Below are 12,684 nucleotides of genomic sequence, written 5' to 3'. Positions count from 1 at the left end.
TGGTGTAGATGAGCTGATGCTAGAAGTTTTTTGTTTGGTAAGAACAAATTCATCAAAAAAGGACACTCTGTTATTAAGTTGATGCAAAAACATGAGAATGAGGCTGTGGGATGTTTTAACTTTTTTTCTCAGTGGTAGGAAACGTGCTCTGCTCCTCCTGACACTGGTGTAACTGCAGTTGAAATATGGTTTTTGGTAGATGGGCTTAAGAGTACACAGACTGAATAGACCCCAGAGGAGACTAACAGGAAAAGAGGATTAGAAAACGTGCTTATGGAAATCAAGCGAAGGAACTGATTTGTCTAATTTAGCAAAAAGAGGCCTGAGGGGAAACTTCATCTTCCAAAACATACATGAATGATGAGAAGGAACAGTGAGCAATTGTTGTGGCACTGGGACACTCATTCAGGTCTCCTCATTAGGGGTTTTAAAAAAAGTGTTTAAAGGAAACTGTGCCAGGGGTACTCTAGACCTGCTCGATCCCAGCTTATAATGCAAAGAATGGGGCCAAAATTGCCTTGCAATTCTTTTTGAAATTTTCTTTTTCACAATCTTAAAAAGCATAAGGAAAAGGCAATTCAAGACACAAACCCCACATTTCAGGTTGTACCAATGAGAGGAGTCTACATGTGTTGAGGTTCAGGCCCTGCACAAACCAGCCCTGATGTGCCATTGTATGTTTTGAATGACCATATCATAGATGCTGCAAGAGCTGTTCATGATTTTCAGAAAAGTGTCTCTGAAATCTGCATAACTGAGGGACAGTAAAGGAACAAGACAAGAAAAGTATTGACTGCTCAGAAATACCTTTTTAAAAGGGATAGCAAAAAGTTTTAAGGACAGTGTAGTACAAGGCAATGTGAGTGGAAATGAAGGGAACAACAGATTATCTAATCAAGAAGGTCAAACAGTTAAGCTGCAGTAAAGGATTCTATCAGATCAATTATTAATGCCTTAAGACTTTGACTGTTCAGAAATTACTATTACTGCACTTGCTTTTCAGGTACAGTAGAAAGATATAATAAACATTCAGAAACTTGAGAAAACTTCAGATGAACTCATATCACTAGGGAAATGCTTGTGAGAATGAGATGGCTGATAAATTACTACACTCCTCTGCAAAGCAGAGAAATAGAAAAAAATCCCACAGAATAAAGGGGAATGCAGTATTATAGCCACAATATCAAAGAGCAGAGATGTAAAAAGTGATAGCAATTAACAAAGTAAGCAACTATGACTGTTGCTCTTCTGTTGACAGGCAAACTCTTCCACATTGATATGTAAACCAAAATGAGAGAAATGGGAGTGCTGCAGCCTGGACTTTCACATGAAAAATTAACCTGTCAACTCATTTTTCACACAAAGTTTAATCATTCAAGAGAACGTCAAACAGAAAAAACCTTCATACTTTTTCTGAAATCACATGACAGATTTCTTTACAAATTACTCTGAAACATCTTGATATGTCACAGTGTACCTGTAAAATAGTTTTATTGAGGTGCAGCATGCACAGCTAGATCAATGTAATCTTGAGCAAATGTTTTGATAACAGATAAATGTCAAGCATTGTTGCATTATCTAACCTCTGGCATTTGACTGGCCATTAAAAGAAAAAGTAGGTGGATACACCACAAGCACCATATGACTCAGAATCAGACTGGAATCAGATTTTGCTGGTTGCAGAAGTCCTTGAAATGGAAAAAAAAATCCCCCCCAGCATTCAAGACATCTTAGCATTGTAAATATGAGCTGGTTATCTACCAGGTGTGAGTAAACAACAGATATTGCAGCAAGAACCTCCCAGGTCCCAGCTCATGTGTCATTTTAGGAGGCAGAGCACAGAAATGTTAATGTGTCTCCTTGGCAATAGATTATGGGTCAGCACAGATGCATAAAAGGGTCTGCTGTCAAATAGTCAAGATGTGCCTCCACTTGAAAGACAGTTGATTTTCAAGGGTCTATAACTAGAAGGCTAACTCACAAATCTTCAGCTCAGAACTTACTTCTGATTGATAGAGTGCCTTAAAAATAAGAGGCATTAAGTGGAATTAATTTCAACAAATACTAGAATTCATCAGAGTTTTCAGATAATTATGCTTTATCATGAATGCTATTCAGCAAGGAAAATGGGCAATATTTGCTGAGAGTTGTGAATCAAAGCAGAGTATCAGCTGTGACATGTGTGCCATGGGGCAGTTGGAGGAGCACAAGAAAAAGGCCCTCAGAAAGAATGTTTCTAATTGAACTTTATGTAGTGTGGGAAATAGTGCAATATTTAACAATCCTGGGAATATGTAGAAAGCTGTCCAAATTAAAAAAAAACCAAACTTGTCAAGGCCTCATTCTGGCCTGAAGCTACTTTGGATGGTACGGGGAAGAATCACGAAGGAGTTTTAAAATCTCTTGTGTTTCTATAGTCCTCGCAGCTGTAAGAGGTTTGTGTATGGAATGGAAATATTTCATCACTGAGTAATATATTACAGAGGGTAACTAGCTGTTACTAGTTCGTTTAAGAAAATGCTTTCAAAAGGCACTGTGTGCCAAAATTGCAAGAATAAATATATTGTATTGTAAAAAAAGACATTAATAATTGCTTCCTGGAGATGAGCATTATAGGTTTCCATTTGTATCTACAAAGCAATGACATTTTCAGTGCACTCAGAAAATTGTACATTGTCTATTAAGTGAATTGAAGACTTTGAAAATGGATATGGGTGTTCAATTTTTATCTCCACATGGCGGTTGAAGAGTTAGGTAAAACCACTTGCTTTGACATGACTCCTGAAGGAAAATGCTGATCCAAAATGGTTACATACAAGCAAAACAAAAGTCATGCACATTCCCCCAAGTTGCTCAAATGTGTTCAGCACAGTCTTTCTACAAGCTAGCAGAATTGCTCAAATACTTGTAAAAGGAGCAGAACACTGAACAGAAGCTTTAAATCAGTACAGTCTGGGCAATCACAGTCTCCCTTATCACTTCCAAGAATTACTTGCTTGGAGTAAATTGAAGAGCTTTGATAGTTCAGATAGCTGTACAATTCACATGTTCAGAGTGGTGATCACCTTCAAATATAAGCACTTAATTTAAGAGCTTCAATAATTTTAAATTGCTGTGTTTCAGAGTGACAGGCAGATTCTCAAGTGCTACAGTATTTTAAAAAACTTTGGGTGTTCTGCTTAATATTTTTCTTTCTGGGAATCCAGAGAGGATTTCTATAGTCAAGCGTGGAAAATGGAACAGATTTCAAGATTGGCGTAGAAAAGCAAGAGACTTTATGCTTTTTAAAAATCAGAGCAGAGGAGGTATTCTCTGGGGAACGTACAACTCCTAAGCCTGTGCTTGCCCTTTTCTGGGAACTGTTTGACCAACGTCCTTGTGTGGGCTGCGGCAGAAGGCACAAAGAGAGGTAATGACGTTTACATGGGCATCAAGAGACTCCTCTTTCTATTTGCTCTCCTAAAAGAGCCTGCCCAGGCTAGGTTTGTTTCCATTAGGCATTTCTGCTTAACACTACTTCCCCAGAAGCAGATAGGAATGAGAGTTTACTGTTATTTGAACACTTCCCCACTTGTGGATTCAGATATTTTTACCAAGCTGCAGGTTTCTTCATTTGTTATTTTGGTTGTACTAGGCTTCAGATTGATGTCATGATAAATCCTTCCTGTGTGCTTTTAACTAGCCTGGTGCAACATTTAATGATGAAATACTTGGCTGGAGACTGAGCTGAACACTGTAAGTGGCTGCCATGAACTTTGCCTCAGCAGCTAGGAGAGGTGCAGACCATACCACACAAACCCTCACAGCCCCATACCTCTATCAGGGTCCAGAGGTAGGGAGCAGGATTTTTGAGTGTTGTAGGAAAGTCAGACTTCAGAGATGGTTATTCAGGACTGCCTGGGAGGAGGTGCAGCTCTTCGGAGCAGGAAGGCAGCACTGCAGCCTCCTGCAGTCTGGCTCACAACATCCAGTGCTCTTCTGGCTGGAAGGGAACAGGGCAGGGAGCCACGAGCTACAGCCTCCAGAAAACTTGCAAATGAAATGTCAAGAATTAAATATTACCCAAAGAGCCTAGGAGAGATTCATTGGAGCTGATACCTTGTGACCTCTCATTTAGCGCGACAAAACCAAAATTAGGCACCTGTGAGGTAAATGTAAAGAGTATCTTTCACTTCCAGAAAATTAGAATCCAGCTCAAAGACATTTTATTATTCAGGGTGGCACTTTAAATGCTAATCACTATTTGCAGGCTCATTGCAGCTTCAGACTGGCTTCTTCAAAGGAATGAAGGGGTATTTCATGTTCATCTACTAGTGAAATTTGAAAATTCCACATCCAAGGTACAAGGGGTACAGGCCAAATTGAGTGAATTGATCAGCTGCTATTTGGGAGAGAGTTAGGTTGCTGTCTTATTTTTATTGAAGAAAAACCAGTAATCTCTGCTGTCTCTGAATTTATGTTGGCTTCCTCTAATTTTTAAAATGAATGTCTACTTCACTGCAAAATTTCATTTCTTATGTTCTTTCTCTGTTAACAAACTTGCACGTGTTCATTTACCTGTTCAATTCTTTTTACTGGAAGTTGCTGTCTGTAAAAGAGTTCTTACTGCTCCAATCATTTACTTTATCCTGGAAGGGCTCAGTAAGCTGTGATTGCAGATTGTCACAGAATGAACTAAATTGTGTGAGAATATGATATTAAATTTTGTAAGCGGTATCCAACAGTTATGTCACAGTTCACTTTTTATGCCACCTCTGTAATACTGAGGGACAGTGAAGTACCTGACTAGCCCTCTCACTAGCCTGGACCTGAAAGAAATGGAAAGAATTTTCTGTGAGAAAAAAGACCAGTATTTTTATATAAAGGAGGCTTATAATGTATTCCATAAAAATGATTTCTTAGATTTTTTTTCAAGTCCATTAGCCTTGCCTCTTACAAAAAATATGCTGTAGCTATCTTGTCCAGCAGCCTTTTAATTTTAGGATCCTTGTTTGAATTTTTCAATAAGTCACATCAGGTGCACAGCTGTCAGGTCAGAATTGTACCTCTGTATACCCACAACTGGAAGGAATCCTTGGGGTTTTCCCAGGGATGTAATTTTTGTCAAGGAAACTGCACTCCTTACCAGTAAAATTGTGAACATTTTCATTTTTCTCATGGGAAAAAGTAGAATAAAATTAATTCCAAAGCTGAAAATGTTGAATGGCATTCCCAGACTCACCAGTGGCTTATATAATGGGATCTGTCACTTCAGAAAATTCATAACCCAATCTCTCTGCATAGTACAGGCAGCCTTATGATTTAACGGCCTAAGAAAATTCAAGAATGCCAATGTGGACACCCCTGTGTTTCACTGCAGGAAAGAATTACAGCACAGTTCTTATGAATTCTATTGTAGAAGAACTAGCAATAGCATAAAAAATGTTATTCGACTAATATGCCTTTCTTTTACATATGTCTCAATTGAATGAAGGAAAAACACCCAAACAAAGCTCTACTGTATTTTGATTATTAAAAAATCATGGTTATGTTTGACATTGAAATAATTTCCATTGAAATAGTTTTAGTAAGTGTATACTACAAAATCACAGAAAATACTATTCCTATAAATAAAGATAGCAGCATGAGAGGTGGCTGAGTCAGTGTGAAGAATAACAGGGGTTTCCTGGCAAAAGGGTGATATTTTGAATACTCATAATTTATTTACTCTGTCTTAAAATTTCAACCCATCAATTATACATGAAACTGAATGCCATAGCATAGGAGGGGACTAAAAGGCAAGTATTCATTTCCTGCTCTAACATCTCAGTCTTTAAACAAGACCTACTCCTTAGCATACTGGTGAGACAGATGGATAAGTGTTGGTAGATATGAGATTTATAGTTTGGCATTATTTAACTGCTCCATAATTTGCTTGTACTAGCACCCTCGAGACACATTTTTTCAGAAAGTCTGATTTTTCTGCATTTATTCTAGTAATGGTATACTGAGAGCTGTTAAGGAAATTAAAGTCCCATTTCAGGCCCCAGTTCAACAAAGCGTTTAAGTAATTCTTAACTGAAAGTACATCTTAAGGCAAATCCTATTTAACAAAGGGGAAAAAAACCCCCCACAAGTCTTCAGAGAGACTTCCTCACATGGGTAAAATTAAGAGCATGGGGTGCTTCTTCAAGTGAACTTAGAAATGCTGCCTATTTCAGAGACTGAAAGGGACATGATGGATGAAATTACCTGTTGTCCAGAAAGCCTGTATGATGTGGTGAGGGAGGAAGGAAACTTGATTCAAATTTTGGATCAGAATATAGAATGAATTGGACTTATCATGCTTTAGGACAAGATAGAAAAAAGGAAAAAAGGTGTTTTGCAAGGAAAATAGCAATCTTGCAGTCACAAACTTATTGGGCAGTTAGGCTTGTTCTGAGACATCATGACATTGGAGGCTTTGCTAAAAAGCTAGAAAAAAGATCTTTTCTAATGAATGGAGAGACTCCTATCAAACTGGCAGCTAAATCCCTCATATATTTCTGTCTTTAGGACCTTCTTTTAATAGCATTGTCTCTGCTCCCTGTTCTGGAGAACTTTAGGGGGCTATATTGAGAGTTAATGGCTTTTTTGTCTAGTACACTTCCAGGTCTTGGTAAAGGTCTTGAAAAATGTGGATAGATAAGAATTAAACTTGGTATTGTGGAGCATAATATGTATTTCTAGGTCTCCTCAGAAGATTCTATGATACAGCTTTCAGTTTTCAAAGTAAAACATCAATTAAAAATATTTATGTCCACCTCACCTCCCCAGTAAATTGGAAGCTTTTTTTGCAGTCATTAACTCACATACAGTTAGTTCATACAGGTGGTTTTCCTTATGAATATTCTGTGATATTCACCAGGAAAATGCCTCATAGCCTTGTGTTTTGCCACTTGGTGTGATGCAAGATAAAAATCAAAAAATCCACAATTTCACCTGTGAAGACACTCTGAAGACAAATAGCAAGGAAAAGAAAAAATTACTTTCTAAGTAAACTGTTTTCTAGTTGTTCACAAATGAAATTAAAAATAGCCATCAAGTATAAAACACTAATAGTGATGACAAAGGCATTTTTCCACTCACTAGTTTGGATCATTAGGGAGATCAAAACCTATCTAAACCCCAAGTTTTGTTAGAGGAAAAAAGGCAATTTTATCATGTTTAATGAAAATTCCCCTGTGACAGAAATTCAGTACTACAAAATATGTTGGTTTTCCATGTGACAGCACAAAGCATGACATAGGGAAAATTCAGACTCAATAGATTTTGTAATTAATTATGTATCTATATTTCAGCAGATGACTTAAAGTTATAGCAGCCTTACAGCAACACTATAAATGGGTCTGTTGTGAATCTAAACAAACACACATTAGTATGTAGCTAATGACAAAATTGCTTTTCTTTATGTGATAGCAAATTGTGATTAAACAGAAGAGAGTTAATATGCTAATATTGTGCTGCACACTTGACTTCCCTACATTCTTATTTTAACTTCAAGACACTCAGAACTTCTTTTGAGTACCTTTTATTAAGTTTGTCTGAAGAGGGCAGCCTTTCCTAATACACTTGGAATTTTCTTAATTTGACAAGGTTACTGTATGCTGAACAAATTGACAAAGGACAAGCTCACGATCTGAAGTTTGCCTCTTATTATTGTCTGTGTTTTCACTGAAGGTTCTCCCCATGTATATTTATCAACCAACTGCAAAGAATATTATTATTTTAAATATTTGACCCCTCTGGTAAAATACAGTCCAATTTCACTTATTCTCAGTGCTCAATGAAGGAAGACTTTCTGTGATATTTCGAGAAAGAAATTTAAAGGGAATATTATTAGGAAATTTCTGGAAATATGGGTGTTATTTATTCTTTCTGAAGTCTAGAAATAAGTGTTATTCACTTGCATTTTTAAATGCTAAGACTGCATGTGAATAGAGCAGGAAAAAATCTGTCCCTTTGTGCTGACAGTCCTCCTAATCTTTTATGATTTTCATGCTGAACTCCTTTCCAGGCTTTAAAAAAGCATTATCCTAAAAGTAGACAGCGATGTTACATTTTCTTTTACTTTATAGTTTAATCATAAGGAAACATTAGGAAAAAGAAATCTTACAGCAAATTCATGCATTGCCATGTTACCAGGAAAGATGAATGGCTACTTTGCATTTAGCAATTAGTGTGATAGATTTAAGGGCTCTTAAAAGAATTTATTGCTCTGGTGTGGCTCGATCACAGAGCAGGGAGAGGCATTTGAAGAAGCTGGGATGATAAATTTTTGCAGTTATTGCTGCTCTAGCCACTATGTCGCATCTCTCCTCTTGCAGTGGCAGCCAGATTTGAACGCCTGTCTCACCTTCTGCGGTGTTGGGGTTTAGATTGCACGATTGGCCTGGGGGAGGAAGAGTGCTGGCTGAACATAGGGAATGAGCACAGGGGTTTGGAACAGGGAGAACCTGGAAGCTGCTGCTGGCAGAAGAGGAAGGTAGGTGGAGACAATAGGTGTAGGATTTCACAGCATTCACATAAAAAAGCATCCTGTTTGCAAGAGAACATCATCTGGATGATTAGAACCCCTATGAAAACCATGTTCAATACATTGCTTGGGCAGTAATAGTGGTGGTGTGAATACTGTGCAGAACTGTCAGCTGAGCAGTTCTCTTCTAGAAATGTCTACAACAAAGTGAGATCACTTCATGTACCCAGGAGCTCGGTAAGTTTGCCATGGTGATTGACAGCTAGCAAACCTTGTACCACATCCCAGTCACAGCAGCTGTCACCCATGCCAGTTACGTTGTGCTTGCAATGACTACAAACTGCAGTACAACGTCACCCCTTCCACTTGTCAGCTTTTCTCAGCTGATGAATAGACAACACCAGTGCCAATCTAGTCAAGAGATTCTTTTTTTTTAATTTGGTGACTTTTTAGGGTCTTTTGTACAAAGAATTTTTTCCTTCTGTCATTAGGTTCAAAGCAGCAAATAACTGAATTTATTTGTCCCACAAACTTCTATTTAAAGCTGCCAACTGTTTAGGCTACCAAACTCATTACAACCTCATTGCCTGACAGAAAGCCTGCTCAAAATCTTATCATTACAAGGCTATTTTCCTGATTTTACAATCCTTAAATATCATTCATGTTCACTGATCCAAACCCACCATTTTTTCTGACCTCGTCTTTCCTGCAGCAACCACTTATTCAAAAGTCAATGCAGATTGCTTTAATGCCTTCCAACCAATGACCAGACTGAATCTGAGAAGTGTGGAGCTTCTTCATCTTCCCACTTCAGCACTGGATTGCTATGAAACAGAGCAGAAATTTCATTGTCTCCCTACTTGAAGAGCATCCAATTTCCTACATAACAAACAGTTGCATACCTTTGCTGTGATGTTCTGAGATGTCAGATACTCTCCTTACAGGCCAAGAACTCACTAGATTGTTCCTAAATCCTCTAAGAAATTACACCTCGATTGTCTTTATATCAGCATTTTTCCTGGAGACAACACCTAACTAAAACTGATTGCTATGTTTTCAGTTTTTGTGACTAATCTTGAGAGGGAACCCTTTGCCACGCATTAGTATTTGCCATCACTCACTGTTTTCTGTGTTTAAGGAGTATGTGTCTGTAAAAGGAATGAAAGCTGGATTTTTGAGGTTGAAATGAGAAGAAACATAGAACAAGTCCTACATTTCCCAATACATCCCTATTTTGAAATAGGAAATGTGACTTTCTCTTTCCACTCTTATGAAATATTATCAAAATTAGGTTGTAAAAAAACTAAGCTTATTGTATCCAAGGCTTAATAATTTAGCAGGAATTGCCAGAAGTTTTCCTGAATGTCTAATTGCCTTTTGAATACTTTAAAATTTGATTCTTCTGAGAATGACTCCTTTATCTAGAAAATAACCATTTGTTGTTCAATTTTATCTCTCACCATTAAAGAGATCATTATAATACCTCCTCCACCTTTCTATGATTGCATTGTTTGCAAATAAAGATTTTTTATTTTTGTATACTAAACCTTCATGATTCATGCCCTTGCCTCCCAGTACTGAAACACATGTAAAATATTCTGATTATTACATCTACTGTATGCCATATTTTACTTTAATTTCTGCACTGTTGTCTTTTTCATTGTCTTATCAAGGTTGTTCTCTGTTCTGGCTTTATTATAATCTTCAATGTAAGCATAAATCTGAGTTCTTATTTTCTTTGGTGAACATTAATAAAAAAGGGAAAGGTCTCCCCACATCTTTATGAGAGCATCCATTGCCTTTACATTTGCATTTGTTCCTCGAATGTTTTTTGACACTCTCTAAAGTGCATATCTGATGGTTTCCTAATAAGTATCAGTTTTCAGTGTGGTCACTTTGCTATCTTTTAATACCTCAGACCCAATATTACTCAAAGATTCCGGGTCACTTTTCATATTTCTTGTCTGCTACTGTAATGGAACAGATAATCTTTCTCAGAATAGCTGCTCAAAGAGAACAGCTCTCATTATAATAAATTTATTTTACATTCTTGGTGTTGTTCTTTTATCTGAAATCAACATAGACTTGTTAAGTCCATTTTTGCAGGCCTGTGCAAGCTTCTGAAGAAAGCCAGGTCTTTTAGTCCCAACAACTAATCCCATGTTCCTCTCTGCCATAGCCAAGACTGTCTGTGTCATAGAATCGTAGAACCATAGAACATCTTGAGTTGGAAGGGAGTCACAATGATCCTCAAGTCCAGCTCCTGGTTCTGCACAGGATCATCCCCAAGAGTTCTACCGTGTGCCTGAGAGTGTTGTCCAAACACTTCTTGAACTCTGCTAGCCTTGGTGCTGTGGCTACTTTCCCTACATCTCCTCGCGCCCCAGTGTTTCATTTACTTAGGAAAATGGTGAGAGTCTAAAGGACATAAAAGATGTCATATGTTCTAAGTTCTTCTATAATGCATCTTACACTTCCTTGAGGATTCTTTCAATAGGAGTGGGTGTCCTGGTGATATCCATACTGTGGTGTTCCCTGGCTCATTGTTTAAGTTTCTGATTGCTGATATAAGAACATTGCTTATATAATGCTACACTTTGTTCTGTTTTCCACAGAAGCAGCTGCTTTAGAAAGCCACTTATTACTAAATTTTCTCTCATACGGCTGTGTTGTGCTCCCCTACATTCTCTATAGTGCTTGGGAAAATTCTTGACCTCAAAAAATTGTGTGTCTCCATATTTTTTTTTTCCAGCTATATTCCCCTCCTTATCTAATTGCATGTTTCTATGTCTTGTGACTTTCTTACAATTCCTTAATTGTACATTTTATGGGGTAAGAATGCCAACTTTATGTCAACTCCATCTGGAAGACCTGAAGGTTGTTCCTCGATCTCTTTGCAGCTTATCTTCAAACTCTCTGGCTTTGGAAGAAAGTGCTGACTGCACAGCAAATCATGGTGTCTATAGCATCTCCACAGAGAATTTTTTTCACCGTATAAAATTCCTAAGAAATATGTTATTGCTTCTCACCAACAGTAACAGCTGTTCAGCTTGTTTGTGATTTCAAGGATGCTGCACTTGGCCTGATCAATACAAATAGAAAACGAATAAGTGGTTACAGTTGACCAGTCAGTTCTGCTAAGGAAAGTGTGGTTTGAGATGGATAGCACAATTTCTAATATCAGTTCTTGTTTGATTTGTCAGATATAAAAGGCCTGTGGACTTCATCATCATTGAAATACATAGTTTGAAACTTATAATACGTTAGTTATTACTTTTAACAATCAAGTAGGCTATGGGAAGTCATATAGGGAAGGTCTGGGGTTTTTTTAGCACAAAGCTCCTGGTTGTTAAGTGTAAAGAGAGTTTATGAAGAGAGGATATTTTATCTCTGGCTTTGTCTAGAAATTTTCTTTTTTTCCTTCTTTAATGTCTTTATTAAATAAGTAAACAGGAGTGGACAAAGAGAAAAAAGAGAGGGAATCACAGTGTCATGACAACCCCTGCACCATGGTTCAGAGCCCATGTCAAATTTTTAGGTGTCAAGAATCCATGGATGTGGGCGAGTGATGGACATATCCTACTTTTGGCAATTTCATCTCAAAAATTGTGAGTCACAATGTTGATGGTCGAGACTAGACAGTGGATATGAAATGTGAGTACTTTGAGTGAGTGCCTGAGTTCCTATAAAAGCATCTATTGAATGCATTTGCTTCATCAAAGCTCAAACCCACAGGTTCAGAGAGATGTACTCCTATGGTTGACAGCTCAGTCAATATCTCTCCTGCTCTGTCTCTTCCTGTCATAACATTGATTTCTGTAAGCTAGAGGAAGTAATCCCTAATGACATTGTGTAACAGCGTTAAGGAAAGATTGTTTTCCCACTACGCATTTTTTCATACACAACTTATAAATGTATTTCATTACTTACAAACTTTACCTCTTGTAACCCTGTTACATTTTATGTTCTGCCATTCTATCCAGATTGGCCGCTTTCTTAATGTTTTCTTCCTGATTTTACACTTTTATGGAGCAACGTCCTTGGTGATTCCCTTGCATCACCTCATCACTGCAAAACAATGATGTCGCTGTGACATCTGCTATTCTCTCAGCTGCCAAGCAGGCTGAAGGATGTGTCATGCACCCTTTACAGGGAGGAGAAGGCCATATTGTCCTGTCCCATGCCATCCT

At 37.7% G+C, this 12,684-nt stretch overlaps 1 protein-coding gene across 5 annotated transcripts in view; it reads left to right on the top strand.

Moving 5' to 3' along the window:
• Positions 1–12,684, top strand: part of RBMS3 (RNA binding motif single stranded interacting protein 3) — a 706,117-nt gene that overhangs the window by 86,918 nt on the left and 606,515 nt on the right. The window lies entirely within an intron of this gene.

This window comes from Prinia subflava, chromosome 1, assembly GCF_021018805.1.
Source record: "Prinia subflava isolate CZ2003 ecotype Zambia chromosome 1, Cam_Psub_1.2, whole genome shotgun sequence".
Lineage (NCBI taxonomy): Eukaryota > Metazoa > Chordata > Aves > Passeriformes > Cisticolidae > Prinia > Prinia subflava.
Note: the sequence above shows the minus strand (reverse complement) of the source record. Positions and strands in the feature narration are given on the sequence as shown.